Source organism: Helianthus annuus, chromosome 10 (genome assembly GCF_002127325.2).
Source record: "Helianthus annuus cultivar XRQ/B chromosome 10, HanXRQr2.0-SUNRISE, whole genome shotgun sequence".
NCBI lineage: Eukaryota > Viridiplantae > Streptophyta > Magnoliopsida > Asterales > Asteraceae > Helianthus > Helianthus annuus.
In genome coordinates this window covers 119,414,058-119,441,359 of record NC_035442.2, presented here as the reverse complement: position 1 = coordinate 119,441,359, position 27,302 = coordinate 119,414,058, and the positions used below count along the sequence as shown (strand labels likewise).

Below are 27,302 nucleotides of genomic sequence, written 5' to 3'. Positions count from 1 at the left end.
CAAAGTCATATTGGTCATATAAGCCCCCCGGTAAAATGCTCACTCCGGATCCAAGATCTAGTAACGCCTTTGACATTTGAAAATTACCAATTGAATATTTATTAATGGTGTACCCGGATCTTGGAGCTTAGGAGGAAACTCCCCATTCAATACCGCACTAACTTGCCTGGTTAAGTCGACCCGCTTAGGCATCTTTTTCTTTTGTTGCCTTCTTTGTGTGCACAATTCTTTTAAAAATTTAGCATAGGCGGGCACTTGTTTTATTGCATCAAGTAATGGAAGATTAACTTTCACTTGTTTGAAAATGTCCCACAACTCTTCTTTTTGGGGACCCCTTGATGAAATAAAATTTTTCTTACTCGGGTCAAGTAGAGCCGATGGAAACGGGACTTGACTCGGCTCCCCTTCATCTTTTTATCTTTTTCACTTTCACCTAACCCCGGTTTTTTAACATTTGATTCCTTAGACACAATCGGTGAAACTTCGTCTTCTTCACTTTCATTACCCGTTACATCCTCAACCACCCCTTCAACCAAACCCGATGACAAATTTGCTTTAAATTCTTTGCCACTTCTTAACACACTAATATGATTAATATTAACATTATTACCTCGTGACGACTATGGGAAGGATTTACTTTAGTGTCGCTAAGAAGTTGACCCTTGCTTTTCTTCAACTCCACCACGTCGGTTGCTAATTGACCCATTTGGGTTGTTAGTGTTTGAATACGTTTGTCACGAACTTCATATTTTTGCATCCGGACTTTATCAAGTTGATTCCTTTTTTGCAAGTCTTGTTGCATTGCCCGAAGCATATCCATAACCTCATTCCCGCTTGATGAAGCTTAACACAAACCACTTTGACCCGCTTGTTGAAATTTCCCTTGGTAGCCATAATTATTTCCACCCCGATAGTTACCTTGATTGAATTGTTGGCGAGGTGCAAAGTTACCTTGAGCTCCTTGAAAATTTGGGTTAGCTTGGTTTGCCGGGTTCCCGTAACGGAAGTTAGGATGATTTCGTAACCCGGAGTGGTATGTGTTCGAATTCATGTTAAAGTTTCGACCACCCCCTTGAATAGCATTCACCTCTTCCACTTGTTCTTCCACCACTCCTACTAAACACACCTCCGCTGTGTGGCCTATTTCATTGCAATTAGTGCACACGTTGTACACTTGATTCATGGTTTGAACGCCTCCACTCTGTACTCCATGCACTTATGGCCTTGCTATCACATGTCTTAACTGCCATTTGCTCTAAGAATGCCCAATCATCATGCTCAAAGTTTGTACCGAATGTACCGTTAGTCATCGACATCAAGTCACGAGCATCCTCCGAACTCAACCCTTCGTGAAATGCGTTCAACAACTCCCAAAGTTGGATACCGTGATGAGGACAATTCCTTAACATCATGTTAAACCTTTCAAAAGCCTCATGAAACATTTCCCCCGATTGTTGTTGGAAGCTTCTCAAACCTCTCCTTGCATCATTGGTCTTTTGAGAAGGGTAGAACTCGTCCAAGAAAATTTGTGGCATGTCGGCCCATGTAAAAATGGGCGTGGAGGGCAAAGTGTGAAACCATCTTTTCGCTTTATCTTCCAAAGAAAATTGGAAGAGAACCAACTTGACATTGTCCGATGAAAACCCTTGACCTCCAATAGTGTTGCATATGGAGTCATATGTCTCCAAATGAAAGTAAGGTTCTTCCGTTGCTAACCCCTTAAACTTTGGAAAACTTTGGAGAGCGGTTGTTCTAACCTCAAAAGTCCTTCCATCTGCGTGATGAGGAATGACTACCGGAGAAGGATTGTTAGTGATAATGGGTCAGAAATGAGCTTCGATTCCCCGTACTACCTCCCGGTGATGTCTTCGAGGGGCACCCAATGGTGCTCTTGGTTGACCCATTTGCCCTTGCATAGGCCCTTGGGGTGCAAATGGCGGCTGAAATTGGTATTGTTGCATTGGTGGTTGTTGAATCGGCCTTTGATATTGAGGTTGTGTATTTTGTGGACGCACTTGATGTAAAGGCGTAGGACATTGCAATTGTGGCACTTGTGGTCGAATATGTTGTATCCCAACCGGTAGTCTACCCATATCTTGAATTTGTTGTAGTGGTTGACTTTGTTGACCCGCTCCTCCTTGAGGTCCCAAATTACCTCCATCACTCCCATAGTAAAAACCTTCTTCTTCGTACCCTCCAAATTCTTCTTCATAACCACCATCATACCCATCTCCTCCTATTCCCGAAGATTGCACAAATGGAAAAGACGAATATTGGAAACCCGGTTGGTTCGGTGGTCGATATGTAGAATTAGCATGAATGACGGTTGAGCTTTGTGGTAGTGGATAGGTAGAAGATGATTGACCCGTACTTGGGAAAAAATGTGAGAATGGGGGAATTGTAATAGAAGGGCTAAAGGTAAGAATAGGTTCAACTTGGGTAGTAATAGGTGGTGTAGTAGTATTGGTTGGTGTAACATCATGTGATGGAGTAAGATCGGTAGTGGAATTAGGCATGGTTGTATTTGGTGAAGGTTGTATTGATGTAGGAATGAATGATGAGGTCATTTGACCCGTTGTGGGTGGGATTTGTAAATCAACCATAATGTTTCTTGGTGTAATGGGTGAAGTGGGTGAACCAACGATCTTGTTTTCTCTTAACAAAACTCTGTTTTGACGCAAAGTTCTTTCAATTTCCAGATCAAACGATAGCGGTGATGACTTGTGAGAGCCCCTAGTATGCATACACTTGAAGTACCTGCACACTAAACACAACCAGCGTAAACCCAAAAATAACAAAACAAAACTACTAAATTAACACACGTTGCGCACTACTCCCCGGAAACGGAGCCAAAATTTGACGTGTTGTCGTAGTCACACGCAAATTTAATCCAAATTACAACTAATAGATAGCAGCAAATGAGTATCGAACACACGGAATTTGTGGAAAGTTTGTTGATTCTATAGCTTTGTGATTTAGCTACAATTAAACTAATTTGCAGAAATTAAAATTCAAGAGTTTGGATTGTTTGGTTTTAAGAACTAAATTACTAACTAATTGCGAATCAAAATTGGTTGTTTAACAGATTGAGAGAAAATGACCATCTTAGGTTCCGGTTTCCTTTAACAATTGTGCATAAATCCAACTAGAAAGAGTTACATAGACATAACTGTTTTGGTCAAAAATTACCGAAGCAATTAAGTGATCAAATTAGTTAAGTGAGGTACTGTGCTAAAAAGTGTGTTGAAAATATGTTGGTTAAGTTGTTTGGAAAAATAGTATTCAGGATACGGCTCAGGATATTGAGTTGTATCTATGATCAAACAGTGAGCAAAAAGTAAAGGGGGTGACACGAGATATACGAGGAAAACCCTTGATCAATCTAGATCGTCGGCATAAAACCTCAGGAGCTGACAATCGCAGCTGCCTTGTTCTTCTTATTGCTTTAAACTTCAGGATACAGTGCAGGATATTGACCAGATCGCTAAGTGTTACAATGCGAGAGTGAAAATTGCTAAAGAACAAGTGTAAGAGTGTAGTGAGTGTTGATGTGATGTCCTATTCGATCTGGTATACCCACCTATTTATAGTAACAGATTACAAACGAAAATTCCTATAAATATGGGATGCTCCGAATATTCCATTGTAAACGTTGTAGACCGAGTAATGCGGCTTCAACGTCTTTATCCGAACGACTTGGACCGAGTCTTCCGCGAAATGATTCCTTGTGAACGTTGCTAGCTTCTAACCCACGTACCTGCACATAATCCGTTAGTGATCCTAAGGATACAATTCAGGATGTTACCAATATCCTGAATCAGCATCCCGGATGTGAACAGATATCATATAACCAAGATATAATCCAAGATATTTCTCAGGATATGGGCTCAGAATTTCACCCATAACAATTGTCTCCAAAAATGTCACCGTTTAGTATCCTCACCACTAACGGTTACATTTTTCATGGAGATCGAGGTAATTAAGAGATAAGACCCATGATGTGACCGTTTGCAACTTACTCAGCCTATATTTACTCATTACATCCTATATCCTCTCATCCCCATCTCTTTTTTAATCACTTTCGAAAAAGAAAAGGTAAACATTCTCTCTCTAATCTTCATCTCCATCCTCCTTTTCCGGTCAATAATTCAGGCGATCAAATGCCGAGACAGACAAGATCTAGTTCCGGAGACTCAACTCCCACATTTATCCAGCAGAATCTTCTCCAAGAACCGGAGAAAGAGATATGCTCTTTTGATAGTGCCCACTTGGCGGCTTTCAAATCCTCCGGTATCTTTCCGGAAGGAACGGTATTCCGGCCGTTCGACCAGGAAATCCGATCGGATATGGTTTCCAATGAGTGGTTGTGCTTTAGTGCCTTTCCCTTCACTTTAGGGTTACAGTTCCCCTTTCCAGACTTCATCACGGAATTTTTCAACATTACCAAAATCTCCTTTAGTCAAACAATGCCAATGCTTTGGCGTGTTCTGTCCGTTTTTGACCAGATCAAGAAAAACCACATTCCTGATCTTTTCGTTCATGATCTCCCTTTAGCTTACCGGCTTAGATGCCACGGATCATGTAGCTTTTTGTTTTACTCCACTTCCGGCGACCCGCTGATACTTCGTGCCACCAGGAACGAGGATAATTGGCAATCCAAGTTCTTCTTTGTAAAAAGGGACTCAATCCCTGGTGGAACGAAATATCCATTGAAATGGTTGAAAAAGGGTAGGATTTAGGGTTTAAGGATGATCCTGCCTCTTATCTTGTTTCATATCCTGAACTGATCAACTTTCTTTTTTCTGTTGTATATGCAGCTGATTTTAGGAAGATTGCACCTCCTCTTGTTGATTCACAAAAAATGATTGACGCCATCAGACTCCTTCCAGAGGCTGAAAGAAGTTTCAACCCGTCTCCGCCATCTCCAAGTCCTCTTTCTAGTGCAAACATGTCTGGTAAGGATCCTGCAAAATATCCTGTACATACATGTTTTTTATTTGAAATACTTAGGAGAAATTTTTACTCCCTGTATGCAGACTCCAGCAAGGTTCCAGTCTATCTAGACCTTGACGAACTTGACAACTATCCTACTCCAGTCACGGTCAAGAAAGAAACACCTGCTGCCACCAGCTCCAAGCCACTCCCGGCTCCTAAGGCTAATCCGAGGACTCGTGCTTCCACAGCAAAAAAGAGGAAAGGTCCTGAGGTCAGTGCTCCAAGCCTAGAGGGGTTCTCCTACGATGAACTCAGCTTTTCTGACTCCTTAGAGCCAATGACATCCTTCCTCAACAAGGTAATATCCTGCTATATATCCTGATAGGATATCCTGACAGGATATCCTGACTAATATATTCTGACTCATACCTGAATTTAATGTGCAGGGCCTCCAGCATTTGCTCCACCTGTACAATGATGCTTGTGGTATTGTTGCACTCCACGAAGCCAGGATTAAACAGCTCGAAAGCACCGTTGCTGACCAAGGTGCCATCGCTGAAGCAAAGTCCCGGCACTACGAGGGCATGCTAAAGAAGGTCACCCAAGATGCTGAGCTCAAACTTGCCACCCTCCAAATGGATCACGAACAGGCCATGGTTTCTTTCCGAGAAGGAATCAAAGCCTCTGCTATCGTCTCCCTGCTACAAGCTCGCATCAAGATGGCCTACGAGGCCAAGGAGACAGGCCTTGTATGCCCATCCTGGCCGGTTGAATCCTGGGTGGCCAAGCTGAAGGAGCTTGGAGGCAAAGCTGTGCCAGTTCCTGCTGAAGCCGGAGAATCCTCTAAGTCAGCAGAGGTGGTGGACAAGGCTGGAGATAAGAAGGATTCTGGAGCGGATGCTGGAATGGATGCTGGTGAGGATGCTGCTCAGGATGCTGAAGCTGAGAAGGCAGAGAAGGTTGGAGAAGATGCCGCTGTGTGAGGGCATTCGGGTGGGCAATGATGGATATACGTGCCAAGGCCGGAGCCCACCTTTTCGAATTTGAATGTTGGTCTGTAATCCCCTAAACATTTTACTTTTTCCGCACTTTACTTTCTGCACCTGAACAATTTACATTCCTGCATGTTTTTTGAACTATACAACAGTTGGAGGTGGATGGGTCTCGGTTTGAGATGAAACCTTCAACTGTTGGGTAAATATTTTAAAGACTAATTGTGCTTTTGGTGGATGGATCTCGGTTTGAGATGAAACCAAAAGCACAAACTTTTGCTATGCTAATAATATAACTTTTCTTTTGGCCTTACTATTGTTGTTATTAGGACACCAATTTTACTTATGAAAACTGTTTTGTTTGAGAACTCTTGGAAATATTATGGGAACACCATCTGAGAATATCCTGACAAGTATCCTAAGAGATATCCTGGTCAGGATATCATCATATAACTTAGAAAACTTAAGTCTTTTGAAAAAAGGAGAGATCATACCAAAGACTCTTAGAGAGTCAACTCCAATCTTCCACCTTAGGAATGTCCCCAGTGCACACTTATAAACTTGGATCCAACCTTTGAATAGTATAATGTATGTCCCCTGTGTATGACACAGAAATGCAAACGTATTCATACTTTGGCTTGAGTAAATTCCAAACACCTCGAGGCAAGAACCTTGATATCCTGAAAATGAATCCTTAGCATACTGGGGGTAAACCCTTAATATTCTGGGGATAAACCCTGATATCCTGGGGATAAACCCTGAGTTTCATGCGCTACAGGCGAGAGTGTATAAACTCCAAATCTTAGAAAGGTGAAAACCTTTAAACCTTAGAGAGTATGAACATACCCTTTCGTGAGAGAGGGTGATCAATCCTCATATACCTTCAGGATCCAGGATATAGCCAACAGTAACGAAATTGTCAGCCACTTTTACATGAACTGGTCCCGCTACCTTGAACTATACCTAGATAACTTGCGCTCCAGGTGAGGTACCTTTAAACCTTTGAAGGGATCAGGATCCCTTAAACATGATCCTCTAATCTTTCAATTTATCCTGAGTGCAAATCCTGGAGCTATATCCTGGAGCATATGCTGCAAAACAACTATAAACTAAGGTGGGTGTTAGCCTGGCTAACACCCCTCCGATGCTTAAGTCAGTATTGGGTTCAAGATAATACACAAATATATTTAAAAGAGACAGAATACATACCACTCTGAGATAGAAATTAAATTCTATTCTTACTTGAAATAGAGCTTTAAGTGTATTGCATTCCAGTATCTCGGTAGCATATCCCCTTCCATATTCTTGAGTCTATATGCTCCTTTCCCTGCTTCTGACTCAACTTCATATGGTCCTTCCCATTTTGGAGCTAGCTTGCCATCGGCAGGATTAGTGGTATTTTGAAAAGCCTTTCTTAGCACCCAATCACCAACTCGAAATCTCCTAGTCCTTATATTCTTCTTATATGCTCTGGATATTCTTTGTTGATATGCTGCCATCCTTAGCCTTCTTGCATCCCTTTTTTCATCTATAGTATCCAAATCTTGACATAAGGCTTCAGGATTCTATTCAGATGCCTGTAGGATAGATCTTGGGGTAGGTATCGCCATTTCCGTTGGAATCATTGCTTCTGCTCCAAATACCAAGGAAAACGGGGTTTGGCCTATCGCATTCTTTATCGTTGTCCTATCAGCCCACAAAACAAAGGGTAATTCTTCTGCCCATCTTCCTTTTTTGGCTCCAAGTCTCTTCTTTAAGTTATTGACAATTATCTTGTTTGAGGATTCTGCTTGTCCATTCGCTTGAGGATGCACCGGAGTAGACGTGATCATTTTGATTCTCCAACTCTTGCAAAAGTCAGTAGTCCTCTTGCTTATAAACTGAGACCCATTATCACAAATGATTTCAGCTGGTACCCCAAACCTGGTCAGGATATTCCTCTTTATGAAGGATACTACTTCTTGGTCTCTAACTTGGACAAATGCTTCAGCTTCAATCCACTTAGAGAAATAATCCGTCATTGCTAGCATAAAGACTTTTCCTCCTGGAGCTTTTGGTAACTTCCCTACTATATCCATCCCACATTTCATGAACGGCCAAGGGGACGCTACAGGATATAGTGGTTCAGCTGGTTGATGTAGTATGTTACTATGCCTTTGACATACATCACACCTTCGAGCATATTCTGCAGCATCTTTCCTCATCGTTGGCCAATAATATCCTGTCCTTAATACTTTGGAGAACAATGACCTGCCCCCAGTGTGGTTACCACAATCCCCTTCATGTATATATCCTGAAGTACTTCTTTGGCTTCAGGACCCTCCAAGCACCTCAAATACGGTCCTGCAAGAGATTTCTTGTATAAAACATTGTTTATAATAGTGAATCGTGGTACCTTCATCCTAAATGCCTTAGGATTTTCATCTCCGGGGATATGTCCTTCCTTGAGATATCTCATGATTGGAGTCATCCAGGATTTAGGATCCTTTTCAGGATACTCTGCTCTAGGATCCTGAATACCTGCTACTTATTTATCCTGAGGATTCGTTGCAAGATACAAGATATGTAATATTGGTATTTGGGTCCTGTCTGGTATCCTGATCGATGATCCCAGGTTTGCTAAGGCATCTGCTTCAGCATTATCCTCCCTTGGTACCTGTTCAAGTGTAAAAACATCGAAATATCCTGCTAATTTTTTGAGAATATCGAGGTATTCGATTAATTTCTCACCCTTGACTGCATAGGATCCATTAAAATGATTAGTAATTAACAAGGAGTCAACATATACTTGCAAATTCTTGATACTCATATTCTTAGCCAATTCTAATCTTGTAATTAAAGCCTCATACTCTGCTTCATTATCAGTAGCAGGGAACTCACACCTAATAGCCTGGGGTAATATGTCCCCCTGTGGCGATTTTAGTAGTATTCCCAATCCTACTCCTCTTACATTAGATGCACCATCAGTATATAACGTCCAGGATCCTGAAGATTCTCCTAACTGTTGGACTTCTAGGTCTACCTCATCCTGAATGTCACTACTGAAATCAGCCACAAAGTCAGCTAAAGCCTGAGACTTTATGGCATTTCTAGGTTCATACACTAAATCATAAGCACTCAACTTCACTGACCACTTGGCCATCCTGCCTGACATCTCTGGTTTCCTAAGCACATTTTTGACATGATAATTTGTTTTAACATGAATCCTATGTGTCTCAAAGTAATGTCTAAGCATCGTTGATGCCATAACTAATGCTAGTATCAATTTTTCTAAATGAGAATACCTAGTTTCAGCATTTAACAAACTTTTACTAACATAATAAACAGGATATTGCTGACCTTCATGATCCTTTACAAGGACGGCACTTACAGCATTCCCTGATACTGCGAGGTATAGGGATAGTGGTTCACCATTCTCAGGCTTCATCAGTAGAGGTGCAGTTGAAAGATATTGCTTCAAATCCTGCAGGGCTGCTTCATGCTTCTCACCCCATTCAAATTTCTTGTTCTTTTTCAGGATATCATAAAACTCTTTGCATTTCTCTGAGGATCTTGAAATAAATCTATTTAATGCTGCCAATCTCCCTGTTAATCGTTGAACATCTTTCATGTTTGAGGGTGATTTAATATCCAAGATGGCTTTAATATATCATAAAACTCTTTGCATTCCTCTATTCCTCTTTTGGTCACCATATATCCTAGAAATTTTCCTGCCCCCACTCCGAAATGACACTTAGCAGGATTTAGCTTCATGTTATATTGGTCCAGGATATCAAATGCTCCTTTAATATCCTGGAGGTGATCCTGGGATTTCTTTGATTTTACCACCATATCGTCAATGTATACCTCCATGGTGTCCCCCAGCTTGTCTTTAAACATCATATTTACCAATCTCTGGTATGTTGCACCTGCATTTTTCAAACCAAAAGGCATAGCCGTATAACAATAAATACCTGTTGGTGTCATGAAGGCAGTATCCTCCTGGTCAGAAGGTTCCATTTGAATTTGCTGAAATCCTGAGGATGCATCCATGAAGGTCAACATTTCATGCCCGGCAGTAGCATCCACCATTGCATCAATGTGAGGAAGAGGAAATGGGTCTTTAGGACAAGCCTTGTTCAAGTCTGTGTAGTCTACACAGACTCTCCATTTCCCATTTTTCTTCTGTACCACGACTACGTTTGCTAGCCATCTTGGAAATTTAACTTCTCTGATCATCCTGGACTTCAACAGTCTTTCAACTTCCTCTTGGATAATAGTATTCCGCTCTGGAGCAAATTTCCTTCTTTTTTGCTGAACAGGCTTGAATGAACTGTCAATTCCAAGCTTGTGAGTGATAATGTCTTTGGATATACCTGTCATATCCTCATGCTTCCATGCAAACGTTGACATCCTGCATTTCAAAAAGTTAGTTAACTGCTCTTCAATATCCTGAGGGATATTGGTTCCTACGAGCACCGAGATATCAGGATTATCCTGATCCAGGATAATTTTCTTCACATCCTGCTCCGGATCCTCCACGATATCCTGGGCCCGCATCTTTAATTGCTATGCTGCACTAGGCTTGGTCGAGGATTTCATCGAGGATGAGTAACATTCTTTCGCCTCCTGCTGATCACTATCGACTTTGACAACTCCCCAAGGGGTAGGGATCTTGATGCATTGGTGATATGTTGATGGCACGGCCTTCATATCATGAATCCATGGTCTTCCCAGTATGATGTTATAGCAGGATAGAGAATCCATCACACAGAAACGTTGTATCGAGTTGACTCCTTCAACATATACTGGTAACTTTATCTCTCCCACTGTGTTCCTAGCCTCTCCACTGAACCCAGCAAGCACGGTGGACTTCGAAGTGATATCCATCGGAGATACATTCATTCTCTTCAGAGTCTCTAGTTGGATTATATTGACGGAGCTGCCATTATCAACCAATATCCTGCGTATAAAATGGTTAGCCACATATAACGTTATTACTAGAGCATCATGATGAGGATCCTAGACAGTATCCCTATCATCAGCATCAAATGTGATCACTTTGTCAGTTGTGAGGGTAGTCATCCTGACAAGTTTGTCTCCCCTTTCAGCCTTAGCTTCTTTTGCATGTCTCTTCGCCGCCGAATACGAAGTCCCACAAATGTCGGATCCTCCCGAAATGAAGTTGATTATCTTGGCATCCGCGGGAGGTGAGGCTGCTCGTTCAGGATCCTTCTCAGTATCCTGACCCTTATTCTTCTTTCTTCCTAAGAGATCTTTCAGATGCCCCTTGCTCAGAAGATAGCTTATTTCTTTCCTTAGGGCAATGCAATCCTCAGTCACATGTCCGAAATCTTCGTAGAGGGCACACCATTTTGACTTATCTTTCCAATCAGCTTTTTGTTGATTCTTTCGAGGCCACCTCGCCTTGTCTCCTAAACCCTGCATGGCATACATCAATTCAGGAATGTTAACAGAAAAGCAATATTCAGATAATTCAGGATATTCTTCAGGATCCTCATCTTCGACAGCATTCACTTTCTTATTTTCATTTCTACCATATGGCTTAGGGCGATATGGCTTAAATGAGGATTCTGACTTCCTGTTAGTTGTCTCATAGGTGTTGGATGAGTTCATCCTCTCTTGCATCTTTCTGTCATCCTCCAATCGAATATATCTTAGGGCCCTGTTTCGAGCTTCGTCCAAGTTCCTGCATGGGTTCATTACAAGGTCTTGGTAAAATTGAGAATCTTTTTGCAGCCCCATCTTGAAAACTTGCACAGCTGTTGCAACATCAAGATGTGGAATGTCTAAAGATTCCCGACTGAACTTGTTCACATAATCCCTTAGGGATTCTTGTGGCCCCTGTGTTATCCTGTAAAGGTCACTTGTTAGTTTTTTAAAGCTTCTACTACAAGAAAACTGACTATTAAATAAATTCACTAGGTGATCAAATGATGTAATCGAATGAGAAGGAACATTTAGGAGCCATTTCAAGGCCGATACTGTTAAGGTAGAACCAAAACCCTTGCACAAGCAAGCTTCCTTGAGCTCCGGATGGATAGGATTAATCTCCATTCTCTCCCTATACTGGGCAATATGTTCTTCAGGATCCGTAGTTCCATCATAAAGCTTCATGTTGGGGGTTTGAAATCTCTTTGGGATCTCAGCATCACAGATAGGATATGCAAAGCGAGAAATCTTGTGGCTGTCTTGGGACACTTTCGGGATTGGCTGGACCACTCCAGGCACGCTGGATATCATGTCCTTCAACTTCTGAAGCTCCCTGGTAAATGCTGATCTTACACCTGTATCCTGCAAAGATCCACTATTGTTAGCAGCATGAGTATTATTATTATTTGACACATTACCCATCTGAGGATTCTGCCCATATCCTGAAGCATATCCTGAGCTCCTCATGGTTGACATTCTGACCGAGGAGGGTATTTCAGGAGTATGATTCTGAGGAAGGCTGGGCACAATATTCCCCCTATTATCCTCAGTGTACACAGCCGAACTGAAGTTCAAAGTTCTGGGTTGTAGTGGGGTGACGATATCCTCGGCAGATCTGCTCGAGCCAGACTTCATGAGTTGTATTTCCCTCAACAGCATTTGGTTTGTTTCCTGTTGCTGCCTCATTTGTTCCTGCATACTTCCAAATAAGGTTAGAATTTCATCATTAGAAGCCAAAATCGGAGCAGATCCCTGAATACTCCGAGTAGGGATAACATCCTGAGGTTGTGAAGAAGATTGCATCCTTGGAGGAGGTGGTGGAAGCACCGGACTAGTAGTAGCAGAAGTTGTAGCAGACACAGTGGAGGAGCTCATGTTTGATCTTGAGGCCATTGTAAACAATGTGGCAAAAAGTTTTGAAAACAGAAAACTGATTAGCGATTTCACAAAAAAATTTAGTAAAGAGAGCACCACTTGCCCCACGGTGGGCGCCAAATTGTTTTGGCCAAAAATTACCGAAGCAATTAAGTGATCAAATTAGTTAAGTGAGGTAGTGTGCTAAAAAGTGTGTTGAAAATATGTTGGTTAAGTTGTTTGGAAAAATAGTATTCAGGATACGGCTCAGGATATTGAGCTGTATCTATGATTAAACAGTGAGCAAAAAGTAAAGGGGGTGACACGAGATATACGAGGAAAGCCCTTGATCAATCTAGATCGCCGGCATAAAACCTCGGGAGCTGACAATCACAGCTGCCTTATTCTTCTTATTGCTTTAAACTTCAGGATACAGTGCAGGATATTGACCAGATCGCTAAGTGTTACAATGCGAGAGTGAAAATTGCTAAAGAACAAGTGTAAGAGTGTAGTGAGTGTTGATGTGATGTCCTAATCGATCTGGTATACCCACCTATTTATAGTAACAGATTACAAACGAAAATTCCTATAAATATGGGATGCTCCGAATATTCCATTGTAAACGTTATAGACCGAGTAATGCGGCTTTAACGTCTTTATCCGAACGACTTGGACCGAGTCTTCCGTGAAATGATTCCTTGTGAACGTTGCTAGCTTCTAACCCACGTACCTGCACATAATCCGTTAGTGATCCTGAGGATACCATTCAGGATGTTACCAATATCCTGAATCAGCATCCCGGATGTGAACAGATATCATATAACCAAGATATAATCCAAGATATTTCTCAGGATATGGGCTCAGAATTTCACCCATAACAATAACTCATGCATAAACATTTTTTGTGACAAAAGGGAACAAAGTACTCGGATTATATAAATGCGAGATTGTTACCCGATGATCAATTAATCAATATCCAACACTAACCCTTCCCGTGATATCTCGATTGTCAACGACACCTAGAACGTACGATTTAGACTAGAATCAAAACATCAATAAACAAATTACAATCAAACATTCATACACCATAATAAACATAGCAACACACCAAGTTTACTATTCTAGAAATAAAAGGAAACACACAAAAGTCATAGTAGAAACCTTCACCTAAGATGATCACCGAAAGTTTAGCCGGACATGGCTTGGTGAATCATCATTCCAACAAAATCAATGTTCATATGAATCAAAATACAAACCGAATTGTTTAGAAATGTTCCCAATTACTTGCACAAGCTAAATTTCGCCCAAGAACTCCAGAGAAACGTTCCCAATGATGATAGATATGAAAAGACACTTGAAAACGGTTTATTATAGGGCAGTACACTTTTTGCGTCAGGCTCTATCGTAATTTACGGTACCTACCGTAAATTACGGTAGCTTCAGGATTGGTACGTTGTTCCACTACTGCCTTACGGTGGAGAAATGGAAGGATTCAGGGGCTACCGTAAATTACGGTGGCGTAGCCACCGTAATTTACGATGGACCCCTGAGTTCTTTCTTTTGTTTCTTCTTTCCATCCTTGTGTATCCCGCTCGATTCAATTCCATCCAAACCAGCGTTTTCTTCGTTTTTAAGCTCCAAACGCACCTGAAACATAAGCAACTGTAGTCATCTAATTCAAGACAATTACATGATTAAATAGGGAATTAACTTGTATTTTAACACACTTAAGGGTTGTCCTATGGACCACCCGTCCCCCCCCCCCCAGTTTAGGTTTTATTTTTTTGTAGTGGGTTTTTTAGAAGCCTTTATACACTTCTTATTTTAAAGAGCCTTTGTATTTGATCCTAATCTCTATATTATAATATATATTAAATTAGGATGAAAAGGTCATTTTATAAAATTTTAAGACTTTATATAAGTGAGTATAACTTTTAAAACATATGTTACAATTCTTTAAATATATTGTTGACTTTTAAACCACATATTATTTTCGTTTATTTGAGTATGGTACTACCATAGTTTTGTTTTAAAATTTAAAGAAAAATTATCGTGTTACGTGATTAATAGTGTGTCACACCCCCAAAATCCACACGCGGAGTACCACCGCTTGGAGGTATGACTGACCAGGATCAAGCCACCAATCATATTGAACATAACAAATAATAAGTAAAATCAACCATACAATATGAAAGGTGATTCAAATCAAAAACATTGTTAAGTGTTTAGCGGAAGCATAATTGTAAAACCCAATGTAAGTATTAAGTACGAAATAAAGTAATGTTTTTAGCATGGCACACACTGCCATGTCCCACAACGATCGCGCCTCCCTGTGCAAGCTCCATGAGTACCTAGCGACCTGCAAGGCATGTAACAGAGAGTCAACAACAAAGTTGAGCGAGTTCACAGTTGGTTGTATGGTTAAAGTATTCGTTTCGTAAATCATGTGTTCGTTTTGTAAGCCATGTATCGTATTAATTCGTATCGCGGTCTCCCAGACATGTGTGCGAATATTAGTGGGGGCTTCCCATGTGTTACCAGACCGAGTGTATCGACTGCTACGAAAATGTAAGAGGTGCCCCAAGTCAATGTCTATCAGCATTGACCCTTTGCCCATAGTCCATTAGTACACGCCCGTTCGAACGACACAGTGTGAGGTTTGTTAAACCTAATAGCGCTATTAACTAATGACCCGCTCGCCATAGGCCTCGGCGATTAAGTCGATATAATGAGGGACTTCAATGATAGAGGTTTGGTCCAGTGTGTATTCTTGGCATCCTACTCCCAGAGGATAGTTGTAGTTATCGTATAGTTCATTTACCCATTCCCAACCCTTGGGAATCCCATGCCTTGGAAAGAGTGTGAACTCACTTTGGTTTGCTCGGTATGCTAAAGTATGTGCTCGCAAATAATCAGTTAAGTCCTAAAGTACGCACGTGTACATAATCAGTTTATATTCACGAAGTTCACGTATGCATATACAATCACCGTGGTATTGGATCAGCAATCACGAATAGCACAAAGCACGTATTCAAGTTCATAGAAGTCATGCTTAACATTTAACTGCAGTTAACTAACCCAGTTAACTCTTAACAGACTTAACTAAGTTACTGTGCAGATTACCCTTTTGACGAAACACACTTGTTTCGTCGTGCAACCCTTCGACGAAACCCATCCCTTTCGTCGTGATTATCTTTGGCGAAACACCCCTTGTTTCGTCGCAATTACCCTCGGCGAAACATATTTGTTTCGCCGTGCCAGTTTCGCCATGATATGCGTTTCGCCCAAGTTGTCAGTTACGTCGCATAACAGTTCAATCATAGCAAACCCTAATCGCCGATCAACAGTTTACAGCAAACATTCAATCATACAGAAATCATGTATTATAATCTTAACAATCTAGCATACGGTTCACGGATTCAACCAAATCAAAACCCTATCCACTAATCAACAAATCATCAAGCAATCCAAATCTCGACATACGAGTCTGTAATCCGATAACCTCGACCCTATTATAACTGATTCATCATCTAAACATGAACATGAATATTACTTAGTAATCAATCCAATCTGATTTCAATTACACAGTTAATGATGATTCCACACAAGTAAACACAATGATTAACACTAACCGAGATAGGAGAAATAACGGGTTGATTGCTAAGAATAGCTTCGAGAACTTCAAACTGCCGTCACACAGAGGAGAGAGCTCTAGGGTTTCGGTTTTTGCCAAAAGTGTGTGAAACTGAAACCGTTTCACGTAATTATACACGAAACAACGTACTGGGCCCTAACTGGGCTTCGGTGTACATTGTGCCGGCGAAACACCTGTTTCGTCGAGGTGAAGATGACGAAATGCCCTGTTTCATCGAAATGATCTATGGCGAAACACAGTTGTTTCGTCGGGTTGATTGATGGCGAAACTCTTTGTTTCGTCGAGTTGTTTCGTCGGTTTGGTTTTTAATCTTAAATAGTTTACAAGTTAAATAGTTTACAAGTTCATGCAACCAAACACTCTAATCATACTAAATACATAACATATCAAACAAACATCTCCACATATAATTTAGTGTGTACAATTACAAGGCAAACAAGCAAACAACTAAACAGTTAACTTGCAATTAATGCGGAAATCGAATCTTGGAAACTCGAGTTGTCACACAGTGTTAGTGTTTATTGATGCATCGTATTCACACCCTTACATCCCCCTTTCAGATATTGAATCCTCCAAATGTTATCATCAGTTTCTTCAGCTCAATCGTTCTCTTCAATTAGGCTTTATGATTGAATCTCTACAGCTGCAAAGGAATTCAATACTGATGATTCAAACCAAACATTGAAACCCAATACCTAATTTAATACACCAATCTGCTGAAATCAATAACCACATACGTTTCATACCTGCAATTATTTAACATCGAACCCATCATGGAACTGGGTAGTCATTTGTAGTTTGATTTGGCTACACTCAGGTTTGAATTTCTACTTTTCTTGTACATAAGGCTACACTCAGGTTTGAATTTCTACTTTTCTTGTACATAACCCTTCCACTCACTTTTAATTTCATCAACTGTGAAGCAGGTCCTCCCCACGGCTCCGTAATTTCATAGCCCTGCAACCGGAATCCCCAAATCTCAGGTGCGAATTATGTCCTGTTTTGGTATCCTATCAAAATTTGGTTTTGAATTTATTTACCTACATTCTGATAGATATTACGTTGGTTTTGAATGTATTGAAAATTTTATAGGCTGATCTTTGTTGGAATCATTTTGCTATCTACAAATTTAGATGCATTTCAAATATTACTAAGCTAGGGATGAATACGTGAAATTAGCCTAGCTTGAAAATCACTTGTTTGAACCAAAGAAAATTTAATTTGCTATAGAAAAAAACAGTTCACATCTAACTTTTTATTTATGTGGGTCAAAACTATCAAAAATGTGCATTTTTATAAATTGATTCACTGTGCATTTAGAAAGTAACTGAAGCCCAGACCTTTACAAATAACCTAGAGGCATAATAGAATCAGGGATAGATAAGTCAACTTTATTTAGACTTGGATAAATATATTTTTCTTTTCAGCTACTATGAAATCGACTTCGTAAGTAAAACGCCAAATGGTTAAAAAGAAATCTACCTTTTTAAAAAAAAAAAAAAAACAATAACATATATAAAGATCGTGCACTTTCATATCATGTCTTAAACAATATTGAAACTCATGTATTAGTATTTTTTGTTTTAAGATGATATAATATTTTACTAATGTAGGGATGAATATGTGAAATTACCCCAGTTCGATATTGACCCGTTTGAACCGTACTGTTTGGTACAGATACAAACCACAAACTATGTTTTAAAAATCGTGCACCGTCTACTACGTTTTTACTAATGTAAGGATGAATATGTGAAATTACCCCACTTCGAAATTGACCGTTTTAACGATACTTTTTGGTTCAGATACAACCACTGACTATGTTTTAAAAATCGTGCCCCGTCTACTACATTTAAGGCTAGTTAGACTTGGTAGGATCGGCAAATCATTTAGGTGCATACCTGGTGGGTGAAATGGGTTATTACTATGTTTTAAATTGCCTAGCATGTAATATATTCAACGTTACTTAGGCCATTTGACTTCCGTTTAGCTGTCAGGTTTCACCCAACTCTTGTATTTTACGCCTGTTTTGCCACCTTGCGTGTTATGTATCCGTATCCAGAAATTTGTTTAATGCTACGGATGGATTGCATTTGCAGGAGCACTTACAGGCAGCCTACCACGATGCCTGACTTACCTGTCGAAGTGATCATTTTTGGCATACTTACAAGGGTTCCAGAGAAGACTGCCGCCCGATCTAAAAGTGTCTGCAAGGAATGGCGTGCGCTACTGTCAACACGCAACTTTGAAAAAGCTCACTGTTCACGCTCATCGATCCCGAGTAATCAAAGAACCCTATTTCTTCGTGACCTCAATTGCCATGTTCACCCGATGGATTTTGAGATTGCTGACTACGGCCCATAGACTATACTTCCGCTCCCGTTTCAAGCTAAAATAAGGGATGTCATGGTGATGTCACATCTGGACAGCATACACATGAATTACTCCTCTGGAATCCCACGACTGGCGCACACAGGCTTTTGGCAACCCCAGCTGGCCATGGCCTGTATAAAGATATAGCAGATACCGTTGGCTTGTACAATGGTGCATCTAACGACTACAGACTACTGCATTTATCTCGAACATCAGATCTGCTATCAGCCCATATCTACTCTAGACAACTAGGAAGCTGGTGAAAAATAGGCTTCGAAACTAACCCTAAAATACCAAACGTGCAGATTCTATTGGTCACCTAGTACCGTATGCGGTGACACTTTGTACTTTACCGTCTGCAAATGTTGGGTAGTGGGTAAAAGTGTTGTTGTTGGGTTTGGTACCAACACTGAGGAGGTTACGGAGATTAGCTTCCTGCCAGTACCATCCTCGGGGATTTTCCAAGGCATTTTAGTCGATGTGCAGAAGTCTCTTCACATGGTTCTGTGGACTGGCCATCAAGATATGTCACTGACACTATGGGCCCTACAAGGAGAACACTGGGTCAAACACTTCTCAACTCCTACAGTCCCCCCCATACCCTTAGCACTGTGGCTAACCGTCACCCACTACATGACCAATGGAACTTTTTTTGGTGATGAGTAACTCACGAAAGCTTTATGAAATACGAGTTGACAACAACCCTTAGAATGTTATTACGCATCCAGTTGGTTTCGAGGCTACATAGGCGTGGTTTTCCTACAGACCTTAGTCTCATCAAATTGTTGATTTCTTTAAAACATCATCTTTACTATGTTATTACTGTACTGTTGGTTTCTGGTATGTTTGTCACCTATGTTGCTTTTGTTCACACATCTAAGCATGAGTTATTTAAATGGTTTTACTACTTTTTGTTATGTCTTTACATGCTTCTCCTTGTTGTTCTCGTATTGCCAACCTCGTATTCAAGGCGTAAGCCTCCATGGTTTGACGGGCTCAGACATTACTGAACCCACATCGACTGCTACTGTGTAATTCCCAGCAATAATAATATATCAGAACCCACATTGACTGCTACTGTGTAATTCCCAGCAATAATAATATATCAATAATAATAATAATAATAATAATAATAATAATAATAATAATAATAATAATAATTTCCAATGCTTTTGAGACCGTATCGGACCGGGAACAACCGATTTGGTTGACGCCATTTTAATAGGTACCAGTTAAACTAACTGGTTTTCGTCGAGTTACAGTCGAACCAACGTACCCCTGTCGTGGGTCAGACCGCATGTGCTGAGATTGCCTCGAGTGCAGAATTACTATGTTACTATAACAGTAACATATTTGTATTCATATTAAAACCATTGATTTTTGGGAAAAAAAAAAACAAAATGTGAATGTGTGCCAAAACAAGTTGCTTAAACGTTTACAATTCTTATTTTGTGTATTATTTACTATGCTTGTCAACCTACAAACATTATAAGTGAAACTTTACAATGTCGTCCATTTTCCTTTCGTATAAAAAACCTTTCTTTTTAAACTTCAGTTTAGCTCGCATAAAATTTTAGGTAATGAATATGTTTGTTGTTTTCTCATATTTATTTATACATCAAACTCAACGCTACTCGCACAACTCGATTTATCACTCTAAAACACAACACGACCCGAAACACGATGTTACACTAAATTACTTAAAGTACCAATACCAATTAACGGAACAAAACGCGTTAAATGAGCATCATAAGCGCGAAACGAGGAAAAGATTGCACAACACAGCACCTTCGAACGAAGCCAGCTGGCCTCGTACGAAGGCAGCTGCTTCGAACGAAGGCTTCCTATTCAAACCCAGCTCCTCTATAAATACCCAAGCCCCTCCTCATTCATTCTCACTTGCTGATTTCAGACCGAAACTCTGCCGAATTGCTGCCTGACCATTTTCAAGTAAGATTTAACAGTTTTATTCAGTTATATAACTTTTTCCACTTCGATTTTCCACAAGAATCACTTTGATTTCATCAAAAATCTTCTACTTTTCATCCAAACTTCATCTTTTTCACTAAAACTCTATCTTTTTCACCTTGATTCCTTTGTTTTCATAAAAATCTTCATCTTTTTCATCAAACCTTCTTCTTTTACAATAGATTTACACTTAACCGAGTGTATTGTGACTAGCCACGGCTTCCTAAGTTAGAAATCAGTTGATTACACACTCACCAAGTGTTAGAATCTAAGTTGAAACCCTTTAAAACCTGTTTAAACTTGATTTTCACCCTAAACGGACCTGGTTTTACACCTAACAGCCCAATTCTCACTCGTGACGTAATCAAAGACCTCTCCAACTCTAAGTTTAATCAGTAGCTTAAGGTTGGAGGGATGAACACTCGATTTTCCGAAGACGACGCGAAAACACTCGGTTTTGGACAACGGAAGCCCCACGTGTGCGAAGATCCACCTTCGTACGAAGGCACACCTTTGTACGAAGGCACACCTTCGTACGAAGGCACACCTTCGTACGAAGGCACCAGCTTCGTATGAAGCTTCTGTTTCCCACCGACACTCCGATTTTCGACCGTTTCAGAACTTTGAAGGACTTATGCTTCTGTTCCCGTACGCAGGCTGGCCCGGCGCTCCCTTCAATCCATTAAGGATCGTGTTTCTTGATTAGGACATGCACCGTGAGTATACTCGAACCCATTTTCATTTAACGCACTTTTGGGTGTTACATACGTTCTCTATCAAAACACAACACACAACGCAACCACTTTATAAACGCTAACCATTCCCGCATGCTATATGTGACTAGTTGAATACTTTTTGCTATGTTAGACAGTGATGACTTGCCTTCCGCCTTTAGCAACGATAGTACTATAGTTTGGACTCAGCACCTGATGTGTCAGGGGTTGCTAAGGATCACATTACTTTACTTCACTGGTTCGCTTCGGTGAACCTGCGTCGCGCATACTCTACAACGCAGTCACGTGGATAGCTAGTATCATTGTGAAAGTTACTTGTTCTCACCCGTTACGTGTTACATGCTGGCTATGCGTAAACGCTTTTTATACTATATCTATGCAAACTTGTGTACTCACCTTTACTTTTGTATTGACTTTATTTTAACATATGTGACATGTTGACGGTCTGTTTACTGCAATGGATTAGGAAGTCTAGAAACCCGTAAATAAAAATCTAGGTTGTCGGATTGGTTTTGTTTAACAGATTTGAACTCTGTGATGACTGTTTGTGAAATATTTGTTTATTGGTATGGGATAATGAACCTTTTAAATATTGTCATTTAATAGTTGTTATGGATTCTCTTGAGCAATCTGGTTCACCTAGTGCCGCACCCTGATATTTCTGCTATCGGTTGGGGTGTGACACCCAACTCGACCTGATCCGACTCAACCCAACACCATCCCACACCATTTCGAACCGAACTGACTTGCTTCGTCTCAACCCAACGCCGACTTGTAATGTCGTGACCCGACCCGGCACGATGCCAACCCGCATCGTTTCGAGCCGACCGGACACGCCGATGACCCACACGGTTTCAAGACACTACGGGTGGGCAGTAGGCCAACTCAGGTCAAAATGGTCTGGGTGGGGATCTACGTCAGGATCTGGGTTCAGTCAGGTTTGGCGGTCAGACCCGGTTTAAGTCAGTTCCATGGGCAGAGGTCTGTTGAGCCCGAGGACTGCAGGTCGGGTTGATTTCGCATACCAAGTCATTTTAGGCCGGCAGTGCAGGTCATACCAAGAGGTCTGTCGAGCCGACAAGTCTGGTCGGCGGTGTGGGTGAAGTCGGTTTCACCGGTCGAGGTCTGTTTAGGCCTGATTGGTTCGGCAGTGGTGGCGACGAGGGTGGGGGGTGACAGATTCCAATCCATTTGTCTGTCAAACACAGGAAGAATGGAATTGAGATTCCAATTCCAACATTTTCCAATATTTATTAGAATGTTTAAATTTCGAATCCAATTCCTTCAAATTCCAATTTCCGATTCCAAAACATTCGACGAACCACACCCTAACGTGTTATAAAATTGAAATGATAGAACCTTAACCTGTTACTAAAAACCTTAGTACTTAACGGTGTTACTTTTGGTAAACCAATAGAATTACATATGTAAGTAACTCTGGTTTATTTTATATAAAGTTTTGAATTTGAGTTACCTTCAATAAACTAATCTACTTTTAATATTGGTAAAGAGGTGGGGAAATTCGTTTCGGCCTTTAGAAACGTATGCCAATTAGTATTATCTTCATTTTCATGATGATCTAGTGCAGGTTTACGTAAGCAAATCGGTGTCCTCTACTTCCCATTTTGATCTATAACAAGTTAACAACTACCTTCACCTTCCTGAAAACCAGATTAAAAAAACAAATGGGTTGGAGAGGCATATTGCGTTTTGAGTATGGAATCATACAGGCACCTTTAGGACCAGATATCTCCGGCCCAGAACTTGTGGCTGCCGTTGCTAACGCCGGTGCTATCGGTATCCTTCGAGCTCCTGCTTGGGTCAGTAAAAATGTTTTTCATTTTTATCTCGATTTTCCGAAGACGATGCGAAGACACTCGATTTTGGACAACGAAAGCCCCACGTGTGCGAAGATCCACCTTCGTACGAAGGCACCAGCTTTGTATGAAGCTTTTGTTTCCCACCGACACTCTGATTTTCGACCGTTTCAGCACTTTGGAGGACTTATGCTTCTGTTTCCGTACGCAGGCTGACCCGGCGCTCCCTTCAATCCATTGAGGATCGTGTTTCTTGATTAGGACATGCACCGTGAGTATACTCGAACCCATTTTCGTTTAACGCACTTTTGGGTGTTACATACGTTCTCTATCAAAACACAACACACAACGCAACCACTTTGTAAACGCTAACCATTCCCGCATGCTATACGTGATTAGTTGAATACATGTTGCTGTATTAGACAGTGATGACTTGCCTTCCACCTTTAGCAACGATAGTACTATAGTTTGGACTCAGCACCTAATGTGTCAGGGGTTGCTAAGGATCACATTACTTTTCTTCACTGGTTCGCTTTGGTGAACCTGTGTCGCGCATACTCTACAACACAGTCACATGGTTAGCTAGTATCATTGTGATAGTTACTTGTTTTCACCCGTTACGTGTTACATGTTGGTTATGCGTAAATGCTTTTTATACTTTATCTATGCAAACTTGTGTACTCACCTTTACTTTTGTATTGACTTTATTTTAACGTATGTGACAGGTTGATGGTCTGTTTGCTGCAATGGATTAGGAAGTCTAGAAACCCGCAAATAAAAATCTAGGTTGTCGGATTGGTTTTGTTTAAGAGATTTGAACTCTGTGATGACTGTTTGTGAAATATTTGTTTATTGGTATGGGACAATGAACCTTTTAAATATTGTCATTTAATAGTTGTTATGGATTCTCTTGAGCAATCTGGTTCGCCTAGTGCCGCACGCCGATGTTTCCGCCATCGGTTGGGGTGTGACACCTGACTCGACCTGATTCGACTCGACTCAACCCAACACCGTCCCACACCATTTCAAACCGAACTGACTTGCATCGTCTCAACCCAACGCCGACTTGCAATGTCGTGACCCGACCCGGCACGATGCCAACCCGCATCGTTTCGAGCCGACCGGACACGTCGAGGACCCGCACGGTTTCAAGACACTACGGGTGGGCAGCGGGCCAATTCAGGTTGAAATGGTGTAGGTTGGGATCTACGTCAAGATCTGGGTTCAGTCAGGTTCGGCGGTCAGACCCGGTTTAAGTCAGTTCCACGGGTAGAGGTCTATTGAGCCCGGGGACTGCAGGTCGGGTTGGTTTCACAGACCAAGTCACTTTAGGCCGGCAGTGCAGGTCAAACCAACAATGCGGGACGAGTTCAGTTCGAGCCGACAAGTCTGGTCGGCGGTGTGGGTCAAGTCGGTTTCACCGGCCGAGGTCTGTTCAGGCCTGATTGGTTCGGCAGTGGTGGCGACGAGGGTGGGGGTGACAGATTCCAATCCATTTCTCCGTCAAACACAGGAAGAATGGAATTGAGATTCCAATTCCAACATTTTCCAATATTTATTAGAATGTTTAAATTTCAAATCCAATTCCTTCAAATTCCAATTTCCAATTCCAAAACATTCGACGAACCACACCCTAACGTGTTCTAAAATTGAAATGATAGAACCTTAACCTGTTACTAAAAACCTTAGTACTTAACGGTGTTACTTTTGGTAAACCAATAGAATTACACTAGTGGGGTGCCCGCGCGATGCGGCGGGAGCACAACACTTAGATCGGTGATTCTAGGGGTTGCACTGGGAAATTCAAATAGTAAACTAATTTATATCCTTTTGTTTAACTACAAATTTTTTTTAACCCCGTCGTCTGTAAAACTTGATACCAAGACCTCCCTTCCCAAACCTGAGTATTTAAAGGATTTGTCTTTGCTAATGAACCACCACCACATTGATGAAACTAATTTATATTCTAACTTAAACTTATGTATCAAGCACCGATCAAAAGAAGGTAAAACGTTTCGCTCATAATAGCAAATGTACAAAATTAATATATTTATTCAACTACGAAACTACAGAAATATAACATAATATTGATCCGAAGTGTTAGAAAATAAGGATGTGGTTCTGGATGCTTATTTAGAAAATTGTGTATAAGCCTATTCCAACCTATTTTAACTCAATACTCAAAATATCAAAATAACTCATACTAAAAAAACTAAAAACCTGTTGACAGCGGTATGCAAGGTTTTAACTCTTTAGTTTTTAAAATAAAAAGGTACCAAAGAGCTTGTGAAATGTGTCTGGTTGAGGGTCTAACATTTATGATGCATAAATATATAGATTTGGATAAATGTGTAGATTTTAGAGGGAGTGTGTTGATGTGTAGATTTTAGAGGGAGTGTGTTGATGTGTAGATTTTAGAGGAAGTGAGTTTTTTCCTTTTTTTTTTGGAAGGCATACAGTATTATACATTATACATATTATTAGAAAGTCGCCATGAACAGTGTTTTGAGTTTTTATTAATATTGTTTTTTTTTCTAGGTTTTTATTAGTATTATATTTGTTTTATTTGTTTAATTGATTTAAACATATATTTTTATATAACTTTTAATATACAATTAAAGTACCAGTTATCAAACAAGAAATCATAAAAATGAATATATACTGGTACCGATGTTGTTCAGTACGGTATGGTAGCGATAGGATATTAATTCATCGAAAGCAAAAACACAAAAAATAAATACGGATACAGATGTTATTCAATCGGTTTTGATTGAATTTTGTACGATAGCGACACAATATCCATTTAAAAAATATATATCGTAATGTTGAAATAAAAAGAGGGGAACAATTGTTTTTGATTTTTTTCAATATTGATTTTTCTAAGGTTTTATTATTTCTTGGCTTATTACTTAAATTGATTTAAGTATATTTTGTTCTCTCATGTAACTTTTAAGATATGATCATAGTACCCGTTATCAAACAGGAAATAATAAAACGGAACGTATACCGGTACCAATGATGTTCGGTACAATATGGTAGCGATACAGTATTAATTTATTGAAAGCAAAAAACTAAAAAAATATTGGTTCCGATACAAATATTGTTCAATTGGTTTTGATTGGGCTTGGTACGATAGCGGCAGAATATCCGTTATAAAAAAATATCGTAGTAATGTTGAAATAAAATAAACATAAAATGCAATTGAACTGAACCGATATCAACTGAACAACATATATAGGTACGATATCAATATGTGTTTTTTTTTTGTTTTCAATCGATGTAATGCTTTCTCTTTCAATTACTATATCGAGTGCAGGTACTGTAACGAACCAAATTGATATCGACTTAATCCCCGCCGCAAAGCGCGGGGGAATATCACTAGTTATTATTATTAGAAACAAAAGCCAAAGCTTGCTTGCAAGGAGCTAGAAAGCTGGCAGAAGAGTATAGAATAAGAGGAAAGATATACAACAACAATATCAGCAAAACCTCAACTTAAACAAGGGTTCCTGACCAAATCTTCCCAACACAAGTATGAATGCTTGGACCTATTCACCACCCAGCTAAACGAACAAGAAATAATCTCATGCCGAGCAAACTCCTTCCCTCTTTTTAAGTTGCTGAATGTTCTTTGATTTATACCCTTACAAAGAACCATCACGTCAAGTAAATGATCGCCAAAATACATTTTCTAGCGGACTGAGTAACCAGCTCCTCGGCCACCTCGAATAACTGATCAATGTTGTCCCAACCCGTAAGGTCCCAATTGCACCATAAAGAAACAACTCTCCAGATGGATTTTGCTTCCTGGCAACCAAAAAACACATGTTGCACCGTCTCACGCTCCCCATCACATGACCCGCAATAGATCGTATCCAACGAAACCCCTCTGAACACAAGGTTATGCTTAACCGGGATCCTTTTCTGAATAAACCTCTACGCGAAACAGTTTAATTTAATTGGCACCCAATGAATCCAGCCACATATGACATAACTCATTGTCCTTCCCACACAGAGCCGCCTCCAACACGTCTCACCGACTTCA

The 27,302-nt window shown here is 40.4% G+C and overlaps 1 long non-coding RNA gene across 1 annotated transcript; it reads left to right on the top strand.

The window, feature by feature from the left end:
- Positions 1–16,802: 16,802 nt before the first annotated feature.
- LOC110884834 lies at positions 16,803–19,649 on the top strand. The gene is made up of 3 exons (XR_002561598.2): positions 16,803–17,185; positions 17,295–17,351; positions 18,465–19,649. It is a non-coding gene; the product is annotated as an uncharacterized LOC110884834 (long non-coding RNA).
- Positions 19,650–27,302: the final 7,653 nt, after the last annotated feature.